Source organism: Somniosus microcephalus, chromosome 3 (genome assembly GCF_052327205.1).
Source record: "Somniosus microcephalus isolate GS21.2 chromosome 3, FLI_Smic_1.0, whole genome shotgun sequence".
In the NCBI taxonomy this organism is placed as follows: domain Eukaryota; kingdom Metazoa; phylum Chordata; class Chondrichthyes; order Squaliformes; family Somniosidae; genus Somniosus; species Somniosus microcephalus.
Window position 1 is genome coordinate 211,420,751 of NC_140989.1, and position 23,441 is coordinate 211,444,191.

General features: G+C 50.6%; 2 non-coding genes across 2 annotated transcripts; both read right to left on the reverse strand.

Moving 5' to 3' along the window:
* Window positions 1-7,768: 7,768 nt before the first annotated feature.
* Window positions 7,769-7,844, reverse strand: LOC147121692 (small nucleolar RNA SNORD47). Its single transcript, XR_015077775.1, has one exon. It is a non-coding gene; the product is annotated as a small nucleolar RNA SNORD47 (small nucleolar RNA).
* Window positions 7,845-10,014: 2,170 nt separating this feature from the next.
* LOC147121693 (small nucleolar RNA snR60/Z15/Z230/Z193/J17) lies at window positions 10,015-10,099 on the reverse strand. Its single transcript, XR_015077768.1, has one exon. It is a non-coding gene; the product is annotated as a small nucleolar RNA snR60/Z15/Z230/Z193/J17 (small nucleolar RNA).
* Window positions 10,100-23,441: the final 13,342 nt, after the last annotated feature.

Consider the following 23,441-nt stretch of genomic DNA (forward strand, 5'->3'; position numbering starts at 1 on the left):
CTGCAGGGCCTCAACCCTTTTCCTTCCTAGGTCATTGGTTCCCACATGGACCACAACTTCTGGCTGTTCCCCTCCCCTCCAAATGTATGGTAGCATAGTGGTTATGTTACTGGACTAATAATACAGTTCAAATCCCACTACAGCAGCTGGGGGAATTTAAATTCAGTTAATTAAATAAATTTGGAATTTAAAAAAAAGCTAGTATCAGCAATGGTCACCATGAAACTACCAGATTGTTGGGGAAACCCGAAACTGGTTCACTAATGTCCTTTAGAGAAGGAAATCTGCCGTCCTTACCCAGTCTGGCCTATATGTGACTCCAGATAGCAATGTGGTTGACTCTTAACTGCCCTCTGAAATGGCCTAGCAAGCCCACTCAGTTGTACCAAACTGCTACGACAAAGTCAGCACTGTGGCAGTACCTTCACCACACGGACTGCAACAGTTCAAGAGGGCGGCTCACCACCACCTTCTCAAGGGCAATTAGGGATGGGTAGTAAATGCTGGCCTTGCCAGTGACACCCACATCCTGTGAATATTTTTTTTTAAACCCTGGCACCAGGGAGACAAGACACCATGTGGGACTCACACCGGCGGTTGCAGAAACGCCTATCTATCTCCCTTTCCGCCTGTCGCTAGCAATGACAGGTAGAGGGGAACGTTTTGCAGTCGAGAAGGGGCTGGGTGAGCGCTATTTAAAGGCGGCCGCTTCCTGCCTTTTCTTGTCGGCAAAATTTTTGCACCACGCATGCCGCGAGGGAGAGAGCCATCTGGAGAGATTCAACGCTGTGTGAAGGAGTTTTGGGTCCTGAGCAGCACTTTGGTGTTCATTTTTATTTCACCTTCATTCCAGCGATTTAGAAGATACTATGGGGGCTGCACCGACTTGGGGCATCGTCTTGCACCTGCAGAATCGGAGGCAGCAGAAGTGCAGAGAGTGGCAAACATGGTCAGAGGGAGGAGGGCCAACAGGCCTCTGCACAGGAGACCTTACCCTCCGCGGGTATTCAGGGAGCAGTTCTCATACCTTCATTTGTCTGAGGAGCAGTGTTTGCGCAGACTGCGCTTCAGCAAGGAGGTGGTCACTGAGCTCTGCCACCTGCTGCAACCAGTTCTGCAGCCTCAACTCAGGACCAGGACATCGGTGGCAGTGGTTCTGAATTTTTATGCCAGCAGCTCCTTTCAAGCGTCTACTGGGGACATCGCCAATATCTCCCAGTTCGCTGTCCATTGTTGTATCTGGGAGGTGACAAATGCCCTGTATAAAAGGAGACGCCAGTACATCTCTTTCCCCATAACCCAGGGCAAGCAGCGCGAACACGCATGTGGCTTTGCTAGGATAGCGGACTTTCCCATGGTGCAGGGCGCCATTGATTGCACGCATGTGGCATTGCAGGCACCACATGAAAATGCAGAGGTATTCCGAAACCGCAAGGACCACCACTCCTTAAATGTGCAGTCGGTCTGTGACCACACACAGCTCATACTCGCCGTCAAAGCCCGCTATCCTGGCAGCAGCCACGATGCTTTCATCCTGCACCAGACTGGTGTGCCAGACCTTTTCCAGGCACCGCATCATCCAAGTGGATGGTTCCTCAGGGACAAGGGTTATCCACTGTACACCTGGCTGATGACACCGCTCCGTAACCCCAACACCCCTGCCGAGCTGCGTTATAATGAGAGCCATAGCGCCACCAGGAATATAATTGAGCAGAAGATCGGCGAGCTAAAGCAACAGTTCCGCTGTCTGGACCACTCAGGAGGAGCCCTGCAGTACTCTACTGAGTGAGTCTCCCTGTTCATAGTTGTGTGCTGCATGCTTCACAACCTGGCAATCCTGAGGACCCAGTCACTGCCACCAGGGATTGGTGCACCACCTGAGGGAGAGGAGGAGGAAGAGCAGGATGAGGTGGAGGATCAGCAGCAGCACCAACGTGAGAGGGAGGCACACAATGTTGCCAGTGCAAGGGCCGTCCATGAACGGCTGATAAGCCGCTTCTAGGTCCCTACTGAGAAGATGGCTTCTGGAATGGAGAGCAACATCATGGAAAGCAACCCGCAACCCCTATAGCCGGCCAAAGCTGGAGTGATTCAAAAGACCAAAAATGTAAATTTTTAATTTAAAAAACGTCTTTATTTTACAAACTCTGTATGTCATTTATTCAGGACAAACAATTAGAAACCAAATCATGAACTAACAGAACTCGTTCTTACAAGCTGGAGATAAACGTCAAAACAATAAACAAATATAATCACACGAACCTCGACCTTTCCACAAACATTCCCACCATTTATTTAGACCTCCTCCTTTTTGCCCTTCGAGGGTGATCTCCATCCCCTGCGCACTTCCCCCTTCCTCTCCTACTGCTCCTCCGTAATGGGGTCCCAGTGGCTGCAGCAAGGCTGGCGGAAGGCTGCTGAATGTCAGATCCAGAGACTGCAGATGCCCTTGAAGGATGCCCTCGACCAGCTCTGGGCCTAGAGGGCCCGGCTGCAGACTGCACCAACTCTGCATGGGTGGCAGCAGTCTGGGCTGGCTGTGTTGCAGGCCGTGGCAAGTGCAATGGGGAAGTGCCAATGGTGGGAGCAGGAATGCTGTCATCCTGATAGAGGACAGCACCTTCCTGCTCGACCGACACACTGGCACTCCCACGGGGCAGTACCTCAGCATCCGAAGCAATCTGCTCGAGCACAGATTGCTGCCCTGCTGCAGTACTGTGAGATCCCCGAGGAACTGTGGGCGACCCAGCGAGGATGGCAGCAGTCAGTGCTTGCGTGACATCAATCTGAGACTGCATGAGAGCAGTCTGAGACTGGATGGCACCAGCCAATGACTGAATTGCAGCACTAAGCCGTTGCGTTGCGTTGGCCTATGCTGCAGCGGACTGCTCCACACTCCTAGCCAGTCCATCCATGCTTTCGGGCACCCTTGCCATTGCACCCATGAGCTCAGTGTGCATGCTCAAGGCCTGGTTATTCATGGCCGTGATTGCGCGGTCCTCATCCGAGTCCTGTGTAGCAGGACTCATTTGCCTACTCACCCTCCGGGGAGCTGGCCCCCAAGCTTCCCTACCCCCATGGCGTTGCTGCAGCCCGCTGGTCCAGGAGCTTCGCCCTAATCAGACTCTACCCCCCTGCTCCCTTCCAGGGAAGGCGTGGTCCCAGTGTCGGAATGGGCTCCCTCGGGAGACGCAGGCGGTGAGGCTCCGGCTTCCACTTCCTCCTCGTCTGGGCCATCGCTGCCAATGGCAGTTTGAGGGACAGGCTGGTCTGCTGGTGGTTCACGATCTGAAAGCAGGGAGGTACAAGAGTGGCTTTAGCGTGAGGACAGGGGGGCAGTAAGGGAGCAAGGACTGGGGACAGTTAGTAAGTTGGATTGAAAGTGTAAAAGGCTGGTGTTGTGAGGGGCAAGTGGTATGAGAGAGGAGAGAAAGCTGATGAACATACCATTGCTGTCCCCAAGGGGGTCAACAACTCCAGGGGCCACGGTACCTATGACCTGGCTGGCAACGATCCTGTGCACTCTCGCCTTCAAATCAGTGAGGAGGTGTAGGTCAGCCGGTCCTCCTCCCATGTGTTACTGCTCCCGCCTGTTATGAGAGAGCTGGGACTGCAAGGAAAAGGACGGTGTGTGAGTGTGCAGCCATGTGCTTGCCTGATGTGCCTCCCATAGTTGAATTGCCCTTAATGTATGCAGCCATATGTTTGCCTGATGTGCCTCCCATAGTTGAATAGCCCATAATGTATGCAAGGTGTGGAATGTGCGTGTGTGTTTTATGAGATGGCCATATGTCTTGGATGAGTGTTGGGCATTTGGGGTTTTTAAACCCTCTGGGCACAGAGTGAAGTTGAGATGGAGAATTGTAGAGGTATTGAAAAGCAGCTACTTACCCTGACCACCCGAGTGAGGTTGTTGAACTTCTTCCGACATTGGGTGTGGGTCCTCGGCACCAGACTCTTCGAGGAGACATGCTGAGCCACTTCCCTCCAGACTCTTCGGGATCAGTGCAGTGGTGAGAAGAGATTTTGACTCAGAAGAATGGGTTTGGTGGAGATAAAAAATAATAAGGGGAAAAGTCTCTGGTGGGCGTAGTCTACAGGCCCCCGAACAGTAGCAATACTGTTGGACAGAGTATAAATTTACAAATAATGGAGGCCTGTAAAAAAGGTACGGTAATAATCATGGGTGATTTTAATATTGATTGGACAAACCAAATTGGCCATGGTAGCCTTGAGGAGGAGTTCATAGAGTGCATCTGGGATGGTTTCCTAGAACAGTATGTAATGGAACCAACCAGGGAGCAGGCTATCTTGCATCTGGTACTGTGTAATGAGACAGAATTAATAAATGATCTCATAGTAAAGGATCCTCCAGGAAAGAGTGATCATAACATGGTTGAATTTCAAATTCAGTTGGAGGGTGAGAAAGTTGTATCTCAAACCAGTGTCCTGGTCTTAAACAAAGGCAATTACAATGGCATGAGGGCAGAACTAGCTAAAGTTGACTGGAAAAATAAATTAAAAGGTAAGACAGTTGAAATACAGTGGCGGACATTTAAGGAAATATTTTATAACTCTCAACAAAAATATATTCCAGTGAAAAGGAAAGATTTTAAGAGAAGGGAGTACTATCTGTGGCTAACTAAGGAAGTAAAGGATGGTATCAAATTGAAAATGAAGGCATACAATGTTGCCAAGATTGGTGGGAGGCCAGAGGATTGGGAAATATTCAAAAACCAGCAAAGGATGACCAAAAAAATAATAGAGAGAGATGAATTATGAGAGTAAATTGGCAAGAAATATTAAAACAGAAAGTAAGAGCTTCTACAGGTATATAAAAAGGAAGAGAGTCGTTAAAGTAAACGTTGGTCCCTTAGAGGATGAGAATGGGGAATTAATAATGGGGAACAGGGAAATGGCAGAGTCTCTGAACAAATATTTTGTATCTGTCTTCACGGTAGAAGACACTAACAACATCCCAATAATAGATAATCAAGGGGCCACAGGGAGGGGGGGAACTAATGACAATCATTATCACTAAGGAAAAAGTACTTGGTAAAATAATGGGACTAAAAGACGACAAGTCCCCTGGATCAGATGGCCTGCATCCCAGGGTCTTAAAAGAAGTGGCTGCAGAGATAGTGGATGTATTGGTTGCAACATACCAAAATTCCCTGGACTCTGGAGAGGTCCCAGCAGATTGGAAAACTGCAAATGTAACACCCCTATTTAAGAAAGGAGGGAGACAGAAAGCAGGAAACTATAGACCAGTTAGCCTAACATCTGTCATTGGGAAAATGCTGGAGTCCTTCATTGAGGAAGCAGTAGCAGGGCATTTGGAAAATCATAATGCAGTCAAGCAGAGTCAGCATGGTTTTAGGAAAGGGAAATCATGTTTAATAAATTTGCTGGAGTTCTTTGAGGAGGTAACGAGCAGGGTGGATAAGGGTGAGCCAGTGGATGTGGTGTATTTGGATTTCCAGAAGGCATTCGATAAGGTGCCACATAAAAGGTTACTGCATAAGATAAGAGCTCACTGAGTTGGGGGCAATATATTAGCATGGATAGAGAATTGGCTTACTAACAGAAAGCAGAGAGTCGGGATAAATAGGTCATTTTCCGGTTGGCAAACGGTTACTAGTGGGGTGCCACAGGGATCGGTGCTGGGGCCTCAACTATTTACATTAATGATTTGGATGAAGGGACCGAGTGTAATGTAACCAGGTTTGCTGATGATACAGAGATGGGTGGGAAAGCAAGTTGTACAGAGGACTCAAAGAATCTGCGAAGGGATATAGACAGGCTAAGTGAATGGGCAAACATTTGGCAGGTGGAGTATAATGTGGGAAAGTGCAAGGTTATCCACTTTGGCAGGAAAAATAAAAAAGCAAATTATTATTTAAATGGAGAGAGATTACAAAATGCTACAGTTCAGAGGGACCTGGGGGTCCTTGTGCATGAAACACAAAAAGTTAGCATGCAGGTACAGCAAGTAATCAAAAAGGCAAATGGAATGTTGACCTTTATTGCAAAGGGGTTGGAGTATAAAAGCAGGGAAGTCCTGCTACAACTGTACAGGGTATTGGTGAGACCACACCTGGAGTACTGCGTACAGTTTTAGTCTCCTTATTTAAGGAAGGATATACTTGCATTGGAGGCAGTTCAGAGACGATTCACTCGGTTGATTCCTGAGACGAGGGGGGTTGACTTATGAAGAAAGGTTGAGCAGGCTGGGCCTATACTCATTGGAATTTAGAAGAATGAGAGGTGATCTTATTGAAACATAAGATACTGAGGGGGCTCGACAAGGTTGATGCAGAGAGGATGTTTCCCCTCATGGGGAAATCTAGAACTCGGGGGCATAGTTTCAGAATAAAGGGTCACCCTTTTAGAACTGAGATGAGGAGGAATTTCTTCTCTCAAAGGGTCGTAAATCTGTGGAATTCTCTGCCCCAGAGAGCTGTGGAGGCTGGGTCATTAAATACATTTAAGGTGGAGATAGACAGATTTTTGCAAGATAAGAGAGTGAAGGGTTATGGGGAATGGGCAGGGAAGTGGCTTTAAGCCCAAGATCAACCATAATCTTATTGAATGATGGAGCAGGCTCGAGGGCCAAGTGGCCTATTCCTGCTCCTATTTTTTATGTTCTTATGTTTATGTTCTCCCGGGGCATTGGCCTCCTGCCACTCTCTGGGTACAGCACTGCCCGTCGCTGCTTGACAGCGCCAACCAGAGCCACCAAGGCCTGGTTGCTAAAGCGCTGAGCTCTCTCCCTGGGCCTATCCATCACTCCTCTCAGCAGAATGGCGGTAGGTCTTTCCAGCACCAGAGTCAACGCTACAATGAGCAGGGTGTGGCTGGCTAGCAGGATGGACCCTCCCCTTTAAGAACTGGCTGGCGCCAGTCTGTCTGGGTTCCATTGCTAATTGAGATCACCCAAGCTTCGGTAGCGCTCTGAGGTAGCCCCTTGCTCCTCAATGTTAGTGCCTTAAGAGAGGTGTGTAGCGCCTGATTTAGCGCTCAAATCACCTCCAGGGGCGATAGAGGCGAATTTTGCAGTCAGTGGCGATATTTAGCGCCGGGCGCTAAGCTTTGCACCCGGCTGATATTAGCGCCACAAAATGGGCGATACTGAATTTTTCCCCCTTAGACTACTGCAAATTCAGCTAAATTCCTGTTGAAGAGTGGTACGGTTTGGATTTTGGCATGCTAGACTCTACAACCTGCCCTTCACGGTTTGTACTCTCCACTATTACCCCACCCCCAAGGTCTCTTCCAAATGGCAGACCAGGAATTAGTAGATTCTACTGCACATGAGGTTGATACCAACAGAAGTTCAACACCTGACTCATTCCACCTCTTGTACTCTCCTTCCCTCAACCACTGCTTTTAGCCCACATCACCTGTAGATTTTGGTTATGGTTAGCAACAGAATTAGACAAATCCTTTCATCGTCCAATGAGAACTCAAGAATGGATTTCATAATTTCCATTCACAGTACCAGCGGGGTCTCAAACCCCAGAGCTGGACACCGTGAGAACAGGCACCAGGTCATTTCAACTGGGGATTACTCCAAGCTCAAGAACACATCGCAAATACTGGCCTTGCAATGTGAATTTAGATAAAATGACTTTCTTAAACTACAAGAAATTTACAGACTCACCCTCTGCGTGCTTGGATCCTCCAGTTGGTGCAGCTCCCTGTAAATGCAGAGACTATGTGGTTACCAACAAACCCACAACAAGGCGGCATGTACAGAGAGCAGTGAAACCTTAGATTAAATGGAACGGTTTGAGAGTAGAATCAATGGAGTTCATATGGCAGAATCATTTTCATCACAGGTTTCATACAAAGTTTGGTTAAAGCCTTTGCATACACATACACAGGCAATGACTATCTCCCAACAAGCGAGCGTCTAAGCACTGCCCCTTGACATTCAACTGCATTACCATCACCGAATCCCCCACCATCAATATCCTGGGGGTCAACATTGACCAGAAACTTAACTGGACCAGCCACATAAATACTGTGGCAACAAGAGCAGGTCAGAGGCTGGGTATTCTGTGGCGAGTGTCTCACCTCCCGGCTCCCCAAAGCCTTTCCACCATCTACAAGGCACAAGTCAGGAGTGTGAAGAAATGCTCTCCACTTGCCTGGATGAGTGCAGCTCCAACAACACTCAAGAAGCTCAACAACATCCAAGACAAAGTAGCCCGCTTAATTGGCGCCCCATCCACTACCTTAAACATTCACTCCCTCCACCACCAGCGCACCGTGGCTGCAGTGTGTACCATCTACAAGATGCACTGCAGCAACTCACCAAGGCTTCTTCAGCAGCACCTCCCAAACCAGCGATCTCTACCACCTAGAAGGACAAGGGCAGCAGGCGCATGGGAACACCATCACCTCCAAGACACACACCATCCTGACTTGGAAGTATATCGCTGTTCCTTCATCGTCGCTGGGTCAAAATCCTGGAACTCCCTCTCTAACAGCACAGTGGAAGTACCTTCACCACGTGGACTGCAGCGGTTCAAGAAGGTGGCTCACCACCACCTTCTCAAGGGCAACTAGGGATGAGCAATAAATGCTGGCCCTGCCAGCGACGCCCACATCCTCATGAACGAATACAAAAAAAAAATCACTGCTGCTGCTCAAACAGCTGTTCAGACAGGGCCAGCGACAGTGATCCCATATCATGGCTACCAGACCATGTACTGGATCGGTTATGGCACTGTAGGAAACACTAGGCTCTGTTATAAGAGATGGAGGCAGCGCATCAACTCTACAGGCCCAGTGAGGTCCCACCATGGACCCAGACCAAGCACAGAATCAGTTATGGTGGATCATTATTTTTACATAGAATTTACAGCAAACAGGCCATTTGGCCCAACTGGTCAATGCCGGTGTTTATGCTTCACACGCACCTCCTCCCACCCCCTTCATCTCACCCCATCAACATATCCTTCTATTCCTTTCTCCTTCGTGTACTTATCTAGCTTCCCCTTAAATGCATCGATGCTACTCCATGTGGTAGTGAGTTCCACATTCTCACCACTCTCTGGGTAAAGAAGTTTCTCCTGAATTCCTTATTGGATTTATTAGTGACTATCTTATATTCATGGCCCCTAGTTATGGACTCCCCCACAAGTGGAAATATGTCTACCCTAATGAATCCCTTCATAATTGTAAAGACTTCTGTAATTGTGGTCAGGTGTTGAACAATCTTATTACATTGAACAGACCAGCAAATAGAAGCCTCCAAGAAAGGGAGGTAGAGCCTAACTTCTACAAGGAACAGGATTGGGCCATTCACCGCCAAGCCTGTTCCACCATTCAATCAGATTATGGCTGATCTGTACCTCAACCCCATATCCCTTGATACGCTTACCCAACAAAAAAAAACCTGTCTTGAAAATTTTAACTGACCCAGCATTTGGGGAGACAGTTTCAGATTTCCACTACCCCAGAGACAGCGAGAGAGCACTCCTTCCTTTTTCTCTTAAAAGTTTTATTCAACTGTAATAAAGCAAATGTGCAGCTGAGCCAATTGTGAAGGACTCACATGGAGAGCTGTCACTTGAACAAGAGACAGAAAGGCACCCAGCCTGTGAATCAAGTTTTCATCACACAGGCACTCATTATAAAGATAGAACAGAGCAGGACACTTACTGTGCAACAGTCACAACAGTTACAGCTGGGGAGAGGAAAGGAAATCTGTTTTACACAGACTCACGAGAGGCAAATCAAAACAAATGAGCCGACTTCTGTCAGTCATTCATTTCTCCTCATGTTTCAGAGACCTAATTCATACATCACACAGAAGGCCAGAGGTTAATACTGCAGGAGAAGGTAGGGCCCAACCCTGAACGTACAGCACTGAACTCTACACACCTGTACAAGACTGGTCCACAGCCCAACTTCACATCTGGAATCAGAAGCAGGAATCTGTAAAACAAGAGAATTAACTCAGAGCAGGAAACACTGCTGTGTGTCTCAGCATTTGTGTAAAGAGGAAAATGTCAGATAGGAGCGAAAGACTTAATGCTCAAATCTTCATCAGTTATCTGCTGAACTATGTGATCATCATTCAATCCTCCATTAGGTAAACCCTGCCCCAATGCAGCTCCATGTGGCGTCCCAAGAGAAACAGTCTGTAGTTACAGTGCAATACGAGTGTATTGAGAGCAGCTGAAGTTTGAGCACTTACAAGTTACCTACAGAACACAGCCAGCCTCAGTATGAAATACCCAGCACTCATCTGTAACATTTCAAGATGTGCAGGTGCTTTCCACACTCGCTGCTCTGCATCAGTCTCGGTCAAACCCACTGCTGATGCAGAGATGAGATGTGTAATTGCACAGCTACTGAGACCCCCACAGGAGTGAGCATTGTAACAGGGTTCACGGATTCAACCTCCCACAGCCAATCCCCTTCCCTCACCTTCCGTTAGCCCCACCTTAGGACAATCCAAGCACCTGGAAAATAAAACCTCCATTAGACACTGCAATAAAGGCAATCGGATATATACACGACAAGGAAACATTTTCAGGGCTATGGAGAAACAGCAGTGGAGTAGGATAATTGAAGTCAGTGTGCCTCAGGAATGAGACCAGAGCCCATACCCTGTTTCATACAAACCCCGGTACTGATGAGTCACACTGCACCCAATCGCAGCCCCAGCCCACATTGCATCCAATCGCAGCCCTACAACCAAGATTTAAGACGCACTGATTGCTAGTCCCTCAACCTGGAAATTTTGATTGCACTCACTGCCTGTTCCAGACACAGCTAAGAACATAAGGAGCAGGAGTAGGCCATTTGGCCCTTCAAACCTGTTTCGCCATTCAATAAGATCATGGCTGATCTTCCACCTCATCTCCATTTTCCTGAACTATCTCCATATCCCTTGATTCCCTTAATATTCAAAAATCTATCGATCTCTGTCTTGAATATGCTCAACGACTGAGCCTCCACAGTCCTCTGTGGTAGAGAATTCCAAAGATTCACCACCCTCTGAGTGAAGAAATTTCTCCTCATCTCAGTCCTAAATAGCCAACCCCTTATTCTGAGACTGTGACCCCTTGTTCGAGACTCCCCAGCCAGGGGAAACATCCTCCCTGCATCTACCCTGTCAAGCCCTGTAAGAATTTTGTACGTTTCAATGAGATCACCTCTCATTCTTCTAAACTCCAGAGAATATAGGCTGAGTCTACTCAGTCTGTCCTCATGGGACAATCCCCCCCATCTCAGGAACCAGTCTGGTGAACCTTTGTTGCACTCCCTCTATGGCAAGTATATCCTTCCTTAGGTAAGGAGACCAAAACTGTACACAATACTCCAGGTGTGGTCTCACCAGGGCCCTATATACAGGTAGACTATCCTTTATCCGAAAACCTCGGGACCAGCCGAGTTTCGGATAAAGGAGAATTTCGGATTTCGGAAGGTGGGTCGGCGGGGGTCCGCGGGGGGGTCGGTGGGGGGTCGTGCGCACGACTTACGCTGACGCTCAGCGTAAGTCAGTCGGGGTCGGCGGGGGTCGGGGCCGGCGGGGTCCGCGGGGGGGTCGGCGGTTGTCGGGGTCGGCGGTTGTCGGGGCCGACGGGGTCGGCGGGGGGGATCGGCGGGGGTCGGGGCCGGCGGGGTCCGCGGGGGGGTCGGCGGTTGTCGGGGCTGGCGGTTGTCGGGGCCGGCGGGGTCCGCGGCGGGGTCGGCGGGGGGGATCGGCGGTTGTCGGGGCTGGCGGGGTCCGCGGGGGGGTCGGCGGTTGTCGGGGCTGGCGGTTGTCGGGGCCGGGGGGGTCGGCGGGGGGTCGTGCACACGACTTACCCTTTATCCGAACTTCCGAAACCGGAACCCTCTAAAAACCGAAGGTTTTTTCGTTCGTACGCACGACTTACGCTGAACGAAAAAACCTTCGGTTTTTTAGAGGGTTTCGGTTTTCGGAAGTCCGGATAAAGGGTAGTCTACCTGTAATTGCAGTAAGATGTCTTTACTCTTGTACTCAAATCCTCTTGTAATAAAGGCCAACATACCATTTGCTTTTTTAATTGCTTGCTGTACCTGCATGTTAACTTTCAGTGATTCGTGTACAAGGACACCCATGTCCCTCTGAACACCAACATTTCCCAATCTAGTGAGTAGACAGAGACAGAGAGCCAAGATTATGCAGAGAGGGACCCAGGCACAGAGGGTGAGCAGTTTCTCACACAAATGGTAGTGGAAATCTGGAACTCCCCAAAGGCTGTGGATGATGGGGAATAACTGAAAAGTTCAAGACTGGGGGAGGGGGGTGTAAGACAGATATTCTATTAGCTAAAGGATCAAAGGTTGTTAATGGAGCCATGATCTAATTGAATGGTAGAACAGGCTCAAGGGGCTCAATGGCCACCTGTGCTAATGTCTCTGTACACAGAAGTACCTTGGGACGTTTTACTACATAAAAGGTGCTGTATAAGTGCCCGTTATTAAAGGAGCGCTCAACCAAAGCATTGTCTTGGACCAGCTCGAGGATAACATATTCGCTCTTTACTGAATGCTGCATTGAACTGAAATTAAAATACCTCCACGTGCTGGAAATTTGAAACTACAAAAGTGTTGGAAACACATGGTTAGGATCAGGGAGCCTGGAAATGGCGGTAAATATGGGACCTGCATCAATGGCCCTCCGTACAGGCCTGCCCGCTGTGGATCCCCAGTGTTTATTGCTCATCCAACCGTGTACAGTGAACATATCGCGGGCCCCAGCCCCGCCTGCCAGTGGACAGAACCACGCAACGGCCAAACAGGTCCTGGCCCCGGCCCCTGTGGCATTCTGCCCCGCCACAGGCTTAAATAAGGGCGGCAGTGAAGGCCCAGATCCCTCAGCCCCCTCCCCACCCATCGTGACTGCCGCGGATCACGCCGCCCGTTCTCACCTCCGCCATGTCCCACGACTGACTGACACCATGTGCTGCCCTACGGCCGCCGTTTATATCGTCTCCGCGCACAGACCTATGGTCGGCCATCCTCACTGGACACTCACATACTGGGTCACGTCAGTGCTGACAAAGGGTCATCGAGCTGAAACATTAACTCTGTTTCTCTCTCCACAGATGCTGCTTGACCTGCTGAGTATTTACAGCATTTTATCTTTATCCTAATTTTACACTATGTGCCCATTTGCTGCCCAAGGTCTGCTTCACCTCATCAACCATTTGCTTAACAGTAAATGAACCAGGAGCAACAAGCACCGTGCTCACCACAGGTTCGTTCTGTGCACACTCGGTTGGACTGGGCTAAAAATCCAGGTCCACATCCTCCATTTCGGAAACAGAACTTCCCTCTTATTTTGATACCAAACCCCAACACTGCGGTGAAAGCCAGCGAATTGAATTAACAGCACCAGTAATGGCGGAGGCGGATGGCACACGAGAGAAATGGAGAAATTTACCCACCCAAACTCATCGCCATAAATCCTTTCGTGACAAAGACAGACGCCCTCTTTCCTCCTCTCCAACCCTTTCACAAATAGCCGGCAGTATCTTAAAGAACAAGAGCACCCAGACTAGGTCTAGCCGTCCGTCGGAGAAGCACATGGCCATGAATGTAAATCTCCGAGTCCGAGGTACGAGGAAAAGCATGATAACACCTTCAGCTATTTTATCAACTCAGGCCGAAGACATTGAAGGAGTCAGACTGGATCCCGATTATTACAGCCTTGCCACAGGCCTAGAGAGACTGGAAAGTCTCTTGCTTTCCTTCTCCATTGACAGCGCTCTTTTCAAATGTGCGAGTGGCTTCCAACCGACACAGGGCGGCTCCAGCGCACGACGGGAAAGTGAAGGGTTGAAAGGAAGGGTCACACGACCTCGGCCCACACAACACCGGACTAACTCGTGGATTTCACCACCAAAGTCCCAAACTCCTCCATCACCATTCCTGGGTATGTCCTGTCCCACCGGCAGGACAGACCCACCAGGGGTGGCGGCACAGTGGTATACAGTCGGGAAGGAGTGGCCCTGGGAGTCCTCAACATTGACTCCGGACCCCATGAAGTTTCATGGCTTCAGGTCAAGCATGGGCAAGGAAACCTCCTGCTGATTACCACCAACCGCCCTCCCTCAGCTGATGAATCAGTACTCCTTCATGTTGAACACCACTTGGAAGAAGCACTGAGAGTAGCAAGGGCACAGAATGTACTCTGGGTGGGGGACTTCAATGTCCATCACCAAGAGTGGCTCGGTAGCACCACTACTGACTGAGCTGGCCTAGTCCTGAAGGACCTAGCTGCCAGTCTGGGCCTGCGACAGGTGGAGAGAGAACCAACACGAGGGGAAAACCTACTTGACCTTGTCCTCACCAATCTACCTGTTGCAGATGCATCTGTCCATGACAGTATTGGTAGCAGTGATCACCGCACAGTCATTGTGGAGACAAGGTCCCGTCTTCACACTGAGGACACCCTCCATTGTGTTGTGTGGCACTACCACCATGCTAAACGGGATAGATTCAGAACAGATTTAGCAGCTCAAAACTGGGCATCCATGAGGCGCTGTGGGCCATCAGCAGTAGCAGAATTGTATTCCACCACAATCTGTAACCTCATGGCCCGGCATATCCCTCACTCTACCATTACCACCAAGCCAGGGGACCAACCCAGGTTCAGTAAGTAGTATAGAAGAGCATGCCAGGAGCAGCACCAGGTGTACCTAAAAATGAGGTGCCAACCTGGGGAAGCTGCAGCACAGGACTACATGCATGCTAAAAAGCGGAAGCAGCATGCTATAGACAGGGCTAAGCGATCCCGCAATCAATGGATCAGATCAAAGCTCTGCAGTCCTGTCACATCCAGTTGTGAATGGTGGTGGACCATTAAACAACTAACGGGAGGAAGAGGCTCCATGAATATCCCCATCCTCAATGATGGTGGAGCCCAGCACGTGAGTGCAAAAGACAAAGCTGAAGTGTTTGCAACCATCTTCAGCCAGAAGTACCGAGTGGATGATCCATATCGGCCTACTCCAGAGGTCCCCACTATCACAGAAGCCAGTCTTCAGCCAATTTGATTCACTCCACGTGATATCAAGAAACGGCTGAGCGCACTGGATACAGCAAAGGCTATGGGCCCCTACAACATCCCGGCTGTCGTGCTGAAGAGTTGTGATCCAGAACTAGCCGCGCCTCTAGCCAAGCTGTTCCAGTACAGCTACAACACTGGTATCTATCCGACAATGTGGAAAACTGCCCAGGTATGTCTTGTCCACAAAAAGCAGGACAAATCCAACCCGGCCAATTACCGCCCCATCAGTCTACTCTCAGTCATCAGCAAAGTGATGGAAGGTGTCGTTGACAGTGCTGTCAAGCGGCACTTACCAATAACCTGCTCACTGATGCCCAGTTTGGGTTCCGCCAAGACCACTCGGCTTCCGACCTCATTACAGCCTTGGTCCAAATATGGACAAAGGAGCTGAATTCCAGAGGTTAGGTGAGAGTGACTGCCCTTGACATCAAGGCAGCATTTGACCGAGTGTGGCATCAAGGAGCCCTAGTAAAACTGAAGTCAATGGGAATCGGGGGGAAATGCTCCACTGGCTGGAGTCATACCTAGCACAAAGGAAGATGCTTATGGTGGTTGAAGGTCAATCATCACAGCCCCAGGACATCGCTGCAGAAGTTCCTCAGGGCAGTGTCCTAGGCCCAACCATCTTCAGCTTCTTAATCAATGACCTTCCCTCCAACATAAGGTCAGGAATGGGGATGTTTGCTGATGACTGCACAGTGTTCAGTGCCATTCACAACTCCTCAGATAATGAAGCAGTTCATGCCTGCATGCAACAAGACCTGGACGACGTTCAGGCTTGGGCTGATAAGTGCCAGGCAATGACTATCTCCAACAATCAAGAGTCTAACCACCTCCCCTTGACATTCAACGGTATTACCATCGCCGAATCCCCCACCATCATCATCCTGGGGGTCACCATTCACCAGAAACTTAACTGGACCAGCCACATAAATACTGCGCTGACAAGAGCAGGTCAGAGACTGGGTATTCTGCGGCGAGTGTCTCAATTTCTGACTCTCCAAAGCCACAAGTAAGGAGTGTGATGGAATACTCACTCTCCACTTGCCTGGATGAGTGCAGCTCCAACAACGCTCAAGAAGTTCGACACCATTCAGGATAAAGCAGCCCGCTTGATTGGCACCCCATCATTCACTCCCTCCACCTGGCTGCAGTGTGTACCATCTACAAGATGCACTGCAGCAACTCGCCAAGGCTTCTTCGGCAGCACCTCCCAAACCCGCGACTTCTTCCACCTAGAAGGACAAGGGCAGCAGGTGCATGTGAACACCACCAGCTCCAAGTCACATGCCATCCTGACTTAGAAGTATATCGCCGATCCTTCATTGTCGCTGGGTCAAAATCCTGGAACTCCCTACCTAACGGTACTGTGGGAGTACCTTCACCACATGGACTGCAGCGGTTCAAGAAGGCGGCTCACCACCACCTTCTCAAGGACAACTAGGGATGGGCAATAAATGCCGGCCTTGCCAGCGATGCCAACATCCCATAAACTAATTTTAAAAATTTAAATACTGCTGTAAAAGTCAGTGACACGAAAAGGGACTTGTCTAAGTGTTCAAATGGTGTCCAACAGTAAGAACCTGAATTGACTGCGCATACACAGTCTTTGTATCACTAAGACTATTCCACTCATCTTATGGTGGTGGGTATACCAGTGTGCCTCTATAAATAAAGGCGTCTAAAGACTAGGCTTTAGTATTCCTGCTGGCTCTACTGGAAAGTAGGGAGAAGGGGAGCAATTTGCTTCCTTGCTCTATATATTGGGAGAACCACAACTACAACAACTGGAAGAAAATAACATCTACTTGGAAGGGGGGAGATTGCTACCAACTAAAGATCAACATAAGGTGGGTGTTGGTGCACTTTCTCTTTAAGACTATTACCTGTAGATGGGGTAAGCGTGGGAAAAGAAGATAAAGGCTGAAAGAGCATGAGTGGTGTGAGTGTGTGTGCTCTTTCAAAATCAACTAGGCTCCACACACTTAAACAATAGCAAAATACTGCGGATGCTGGAAATCTGAAATAACAGAAAGTGCTGGAAACAGTCAGCAGGTCAGGAGAGAGAAACAGAGTCAACATTTCGGGTCGAACCCTTTGTCAGAACTGGAAAAGGTTAGGGAGGAGAGATTTTTAAGCGGGGCAGGGAGGAGGGGAGGAAAGAACAAAAGGGAAGGTCTGTGATAGGATGGAAGGCAGGAGAGATTGAATGACAAAAGGGATGATGGTGCAAGGCAAAAGGAGAGGTAATGGGACAAGTTAAGAAACAAAAGATGGCTCTAGATGATGTGTGAATGGTGATGGCAGCAACATTAACAGCTACCATGTGAGGAAACGAGAAAAAAAATAAAGAAATACAGGGGCTAATTTATAGTCTGAAATTGTTGAACTCGATGTTAAGTCCAGAGGCTGTAAAGTGCCTAATAGAAAGATGAGGTGCTTGTAATGATCAGTAACCTGTCATTCTGGAATGGTACACTAGGTGGTGCTGTATGTATATAAGAGTGGGCTACCCATGATGCACTAGGCTACCCACAAAGTGACAGTCAAAGACAAAGTGCATCATCTCATGTTTTCTGTTGTGGCTGAAGGACTTGATTCACTACTGGGTGACAAAGCTTGTGAGGACTTAGAACTGGTCAAGAGAGTATACCGTATAAACTGTGCCATAAACAGACCAGATGACTCAGTGGATTCTGTAGTAAATAATTTCCAGGATGTGTTCAAAGGATTTGGAGTTCTACCATTTACTTACAAGATCCAGCTAAAGGAGGATGCTCAGCCAGTGGTACATGCTCCACGAAGAATTCCAGCACCCCTGCGTGACCGGCTCAAGAATGAACTGGACAGAATGACCACACTAGGAGTCATCAGGAAAGTCGAAGAGCCAACAGACTGGGTTAACTCCATGGTATGTGTAAAGAAAAAGAACAATGATCTAAGAATATGCATGGATCCAAAGGACTTAAATGCAAACATAAAACGTGAACACTACCAGATTCCCAAGCGAGAAGAAATCACCAGTGAAATGTCAGGTGCCAGATACTTTACAAAGCTCGATGCCTCACAAGGATTTTGGCAACTAAAACTGTATGAAGAGAGCACCAAATACTGTACCTTCAACACACCATTTGGCAGGTATAGTTTCCTCAGAATGTCTTTCGGGATAATATCTGCATCTGAAATCTTTCATAGGGCGATGGAACACATAATTGAAGGTCTGGAAGGAGTTCGGGTCTATGTTGATGACATCATCATCTGGGGCTCCACACTGAAAGAACACAATGAGAGACTGACTAAAGTGCTACAGAGCATACGCCGGAATGGACTGAAGCTCAACAAAGCCAAGTGTCAGTTTGGCATCCAGGAAGTCACTTTCCTAGGAGATAATCTATCTGGTAAAGGAATAGAGCCAGATATGGAAAAAGTAAACGCCATACTCAAAATGCCCCGACCCACTGACAAAAAAGGAGTGCTACGCATCATGGGGATGATAAACTTCATTGGAAAGTTCATTCCTAACTTGTCAGCCAAGACAGCCTGTCTGCGAGACCTGCTACATAAAACAAATGAGTTCACATGGACAGAAAGACATGAACAAGAGTGGATGAACCTCAAAACAGTGCTGACAACCACACCTGTACTCACTTTCTTTGACCCGACAAAGAGAATCAAAGTGTCAACGGATGCATCAAAAGATGGCCTAGGCACGGTCTTGCTACAAGCAGAGGGTGAAGATTGGAAGCCTGTTGCCTATGCCTCCAGGTCTATGACTGATACTGAGTGTCGATATGCCCAGATTGAAAAGGAATGTCTAGGCTTGGTAGTTGGACTAGAAAAGTTTCATGGCTACATATATGGACTTCCCACCTTCACAGTTGAGACAGACCACAGCCCACTGGTTGCCATCATAAAAAAGAACCTGAATGAGATGTCTCCAAGGATTCAACGACTCACGATGAAGCTGCAAAGATATGACTTTGAACTGATCTACACACCAGGCAAATACATAGTGTTAGCAGATGCACTATCCCGAGCACCCACAATGAGTCATGTGAGCTCTACTGAAGAAGACGTGGATGTTCATGTGAGTATGGTCACTGCTGCGCTGCCCGTGTCAGACACAAAATCAAAGCAAATAGCAGAAGAAACAGTAAAAGATACAGTATTACAAACAGTAATAGAGAACATTCATCGTGGTTGGCCAAAAGGTTCCTGTCCAAAATATTTTCACATAAGGTCAGAATTGAGTGTCGCAAGTGGACTATTACTAAAACAGAACAGAATAGTCATTCCACAGGCTCTACGTCAAGACATGCTCAAAAGGATTCATGAAGGACACCTTGGAATTGAAAAATGCAAAAGGAGAGCAAGAGACACTGTTTATTGGCCTGGCATAAATAAGGACATTGAGAACATGATAGGCAAATGTGAGACATGTCAGAAACACCAAAACAAACAAGCAAAGGAACCAATGATAGTAGCTGACTTACCAACAGCACCATGGCAAAAGGTTGGTATGGACCTTTTTCATTTAAATGGTAAGGAATATCTAATAGTGATTGACTACTATTCTAACTATCCTGAGATGGCGCTGCTCTCAAGCACCACAGCAAGCAGTGTCATAATGCATGTGAAATCCATCTTCGCCAGACATGGAATTCCCAGGATTGCCGTTAGCAACAATGGTCCATGCTTCAACTGTGAGGAGTGGCAACAGTTTGCAGCACAATATGACTTTCAGCACATCACATCCAGTCCTTTGTATGCTCAGTCAAATGGTAAGGCAGAGAAAGGTGTTCAAGTTCTCAAGCAGCTACTGAAGAAAGCGACAGAAAGCAAGTCTGATCCTTATCTCGCCCTGCTGAGCTACCGAGCCTCACCTTTAGACTCTGGTTCTTCACCTGCTGAACTCCTAATGGGTCGCAAGTTGCGTACCATGCTACCCTGCTGTGCAAAAGAAAAGCAGAGTAAGGAACTGAGACAGAGACTTCAACTGTTAAAGCTGAAACAGAAATCATACTATGACAAGTCATCCAAAACTCTGAAACCATTGACAAGGGATGATGTTGTCAGGATTGAGGATCTAGATGCATGGAACAGGAAAGCTGCAGTTCTTGAGGAAGTAGGACCAAGATCATACACTGTTAGAACTGAGGAAGGACAGATTCTCAGGAGGAACCGCTGTTCCCTCCTAAAAACACAAGAGACTATCGAAGAGCAAATCGATGACAATGCCGCAACTGAATCTTGTCACCACCAGAACAATCTAACACAAATACACATACAGGCTCTCATGAAAACACATCAGACTTACCTGTGCTGAGAAGATCCAAACGTGAAGTAAAAAAGCCTGATAGACTTAATCTTTGAGTACAAAGAAAACTACATCTCTATATATAAATCGGTACATCTGTCTGTCTGTCTGTCTGTCTCTCTGTCCGGCTATACAATCAACAGTTATAGAGCGTACCTACACGTGTGTTACATCAAAAGAAAGCTTACAATTCCAGAACGGTCGTAAGCGTACTTACGTTTCGGTGAGACAAAAATTGTGCCCGCGGTATCCAAAAAACGTTCAAAATTACGCTCATTATCTGCTCATTAGCATTGAGTGACGTCGAGGTCGACCAATCGTACGGTCGAGCGACCCGACGGTCGACCAATCGCTGCGTGGCGGGTTCCTGGTGCGTGCGGGCGGGCCCTCCTAGAGTCGAGTGACGGGACGATTGACCAATCCTACGCTTCGGTGACCTGACGGTCCTACGCGTGTGTGGGCGGACCTTATCGTTCTGAACAGAGGTGAGTCACCGCCATCTTGATTCCAAACTTTTCATTTCTTTTTCCCGCTTTCTGCGTCTTTAAAAAAAAAGTTGCTTTTAAAACACATATTGTTTTTTAAAAAAGTTAATTACTTTCTAAATCTTTTATCTAATCTCATTAATTTTCCTACCTTTCCCCATTTTTGCAGGTAGGCCTCAAAGCCTGGGCGTCTGTTGCCAGCCATGCTGAACCCTAGGCAATTGTTTTGTGGCAAGCTCCTCCCACCCCTCACCCCCCACCCCCCTGCTGAGCCTGATTCCGAACCAGCGGCCAGCCATCTTGGTAAAGGCTGGCTGGGCTCACTGCAAGCTCCTCGCGCTTCATTCGCGCTGGCGCTGCACAGCACACGCGCACCTCCACACAGAGCGTGGTCAGAGGGAAGCGAGCAGGTTAGGCGGGGGGCGGGTCTCGGGAGGGGGGCGGGGGCGGAGCGGAGAGGGTTACCCCGGCAACCGGGCTCGCCAGCCGCAATCGGCCGTCTCAAGCCGCTCAGGCCCAGGCCCAGGCCCGGTCCCGGAGATCGGGAGGCGGAGAGGGGAGGAGGGTTACCAAGGCAAACGGGCCCGGCCAGCCGCAATCGGCCGTCTCAAGCCCCCTCAGGCCCGGCCTCGGGAGGGCGGGGCTCGGGCTGACCGGGGCGCTGCGCTCGGCATGTCAGTGCGTGGGGCGGCAAGGAGCTCAGCGGAGCCATCGCCGGCAGAGGGGAGAGGGTCTGCTGGCTCCCCCCTCCCCTCCTCCTCCCCCTCCCCTCCCCCTCCCCCTTTCCCCCCCTCCCCTTTCCCCCTCCCCTTTCCCCCCTCCCCTCCCCTTTCCCCACTCCCCTCCCCCCCTCCCCTTCCCCCCCTCCCCTTTCACCCCCTCCCCTTCCCCCCTCCCCTTTCCCCCCCTCCCCTTCCCCCCTCCCCTTTCCCCCCCTCCCCTTTGCCCACCCCTCCCTGCCCTTTCCCCACCCCTCCCTCCCCTTTCCACCCCCTCCCTCCCCTTTCCTCCACTCCCATTTCCCCACCCCTCCCTCCCCTTTCCCCTCCACTTTCCCCCCCTCCCTCCCCCTCCCCTCCCCTCCCCCCATCTTTCCCCCCTCCCCTTCCCCCCTCCCCTCTCCCCCCTCCCCCTCCCGCCCTGCCCTCCCCCTTTCCCCCTCCCCTTTCCCCCCTCCCCTTTCCCCCCTCCCCTTTCCCCCCTCCCCTTTCCCCCCTCCCCTTCCCTTAACCCCCCCTTTCCCTCCCTCCTTCCCCCCTCCTCTCCCCTTTCCCTCCCTCCCCTTCCCCCCTCCCCTCCCTCCCCTTTCCCTCCCTCCCCTTCCCCCCTGCCCTTTCCCCCCTCCCCCTCCACTTTCCCCCCTTCCTTCCCCCTCCCCTTTCCCCCCTCCCTTCCCCCTTTCCCCCTCCCCTCCCCCTTTCCCCCCTCCCCTCCCCCTTCCCCCTCCCCTCCCCCTTTCCCCCCTCCCCTCTCCCCCTCCCCTTCCCCCCCTCCCCTCCCCTTTCCCCCCTCCCCTCCCCTTCCCCCCCTCCCCTCCCCTTTCCCCCCTCCCCTCCCTTCCCCCTCCCCTTGCTCCCCCCTCCCCCTCCTTTCCCCCTCCCCTCCCCTCCCCTTCCCCCCTCCCCTCCCCTTTCTCCTCCTCCCCCCTCCCCTCCCCTTTCCCCCCCTCCCCTCCCCCTTTCCACCCTCCCCCTTTCCCCCCTCCCCTTCCCCCCTCCCCTCCCCTTCCCCCCCTTCCCCCTCCCCTTTCCCCCTCCCATCCCCTTTCACCCCCCTTCCTCCCTCCCCTTTCCCCCCTCCCCTTCCCCACCCCCTCCCCTCCCCCCCTTCCCCTCCCCCTTTCCCCCTCCCCTCTCCCCCACCCCTTTCCCCCCCTCCCCACCCCTTCCCCCCCCTCCCCTCCCCTTTCCCCCCTCCCCTCCTTCCCCCCCCCTCCCCTTCTCCCCCCTCCCCCTCCTTCCCCCCCTCCCCATTCCCCCCTCCCCTCCCCCTTCCACCCCCCCTTTCCCCCCTCCCCTCCCCTTCCCCCCTCCCCCCTCCCCTTTCCCCCCTCCCATCCCCTTTCACCCCCTTCCTCCCTCCCCTTTCCCCCCTTTCCCCCTCCCCTTTCCCCCCTTTCCCCCCTCCCCTTTCCCCTCCCCCCCTCCCCTTTCCCCCCTTCCCCCTCCCATTTCCCCCTCCCCTTTCCCCCTCCCCTCCTCTTTCCCCCTCCTCCCCTCCCCTTTCCCCCCTCCCCTCCCCTTCCCCCCTCCCCTCCCCTCCTCCCCTCCCCCCATCCACCTCCCCTCCCCCCTCCCTCCTCCCCTCCCCCTCCCTCCCCCCCGCTCCCCTCCACCCCTCCCCTCCACTCCCCCTCCCCTCCCCCTTCCTTTTCCCCTCCCCTTTCCCCTCCTCCCCTTTCCCCTCCACTTTCCCCTCCACCCCTCCCCTTTCCCCTCCACCCCTCCCCTTTCCCCTCCCCCTCCCCTCCCCTTTCCCCCCTCCCCTCCCATTTCCCCCCCTCCCCTTCCCCCTCCCCTCCCCTCCCCACCCACCCCTTTCCCCTCCCATTCCCCCCTCCCCTCCTTCCCTCCCCTTT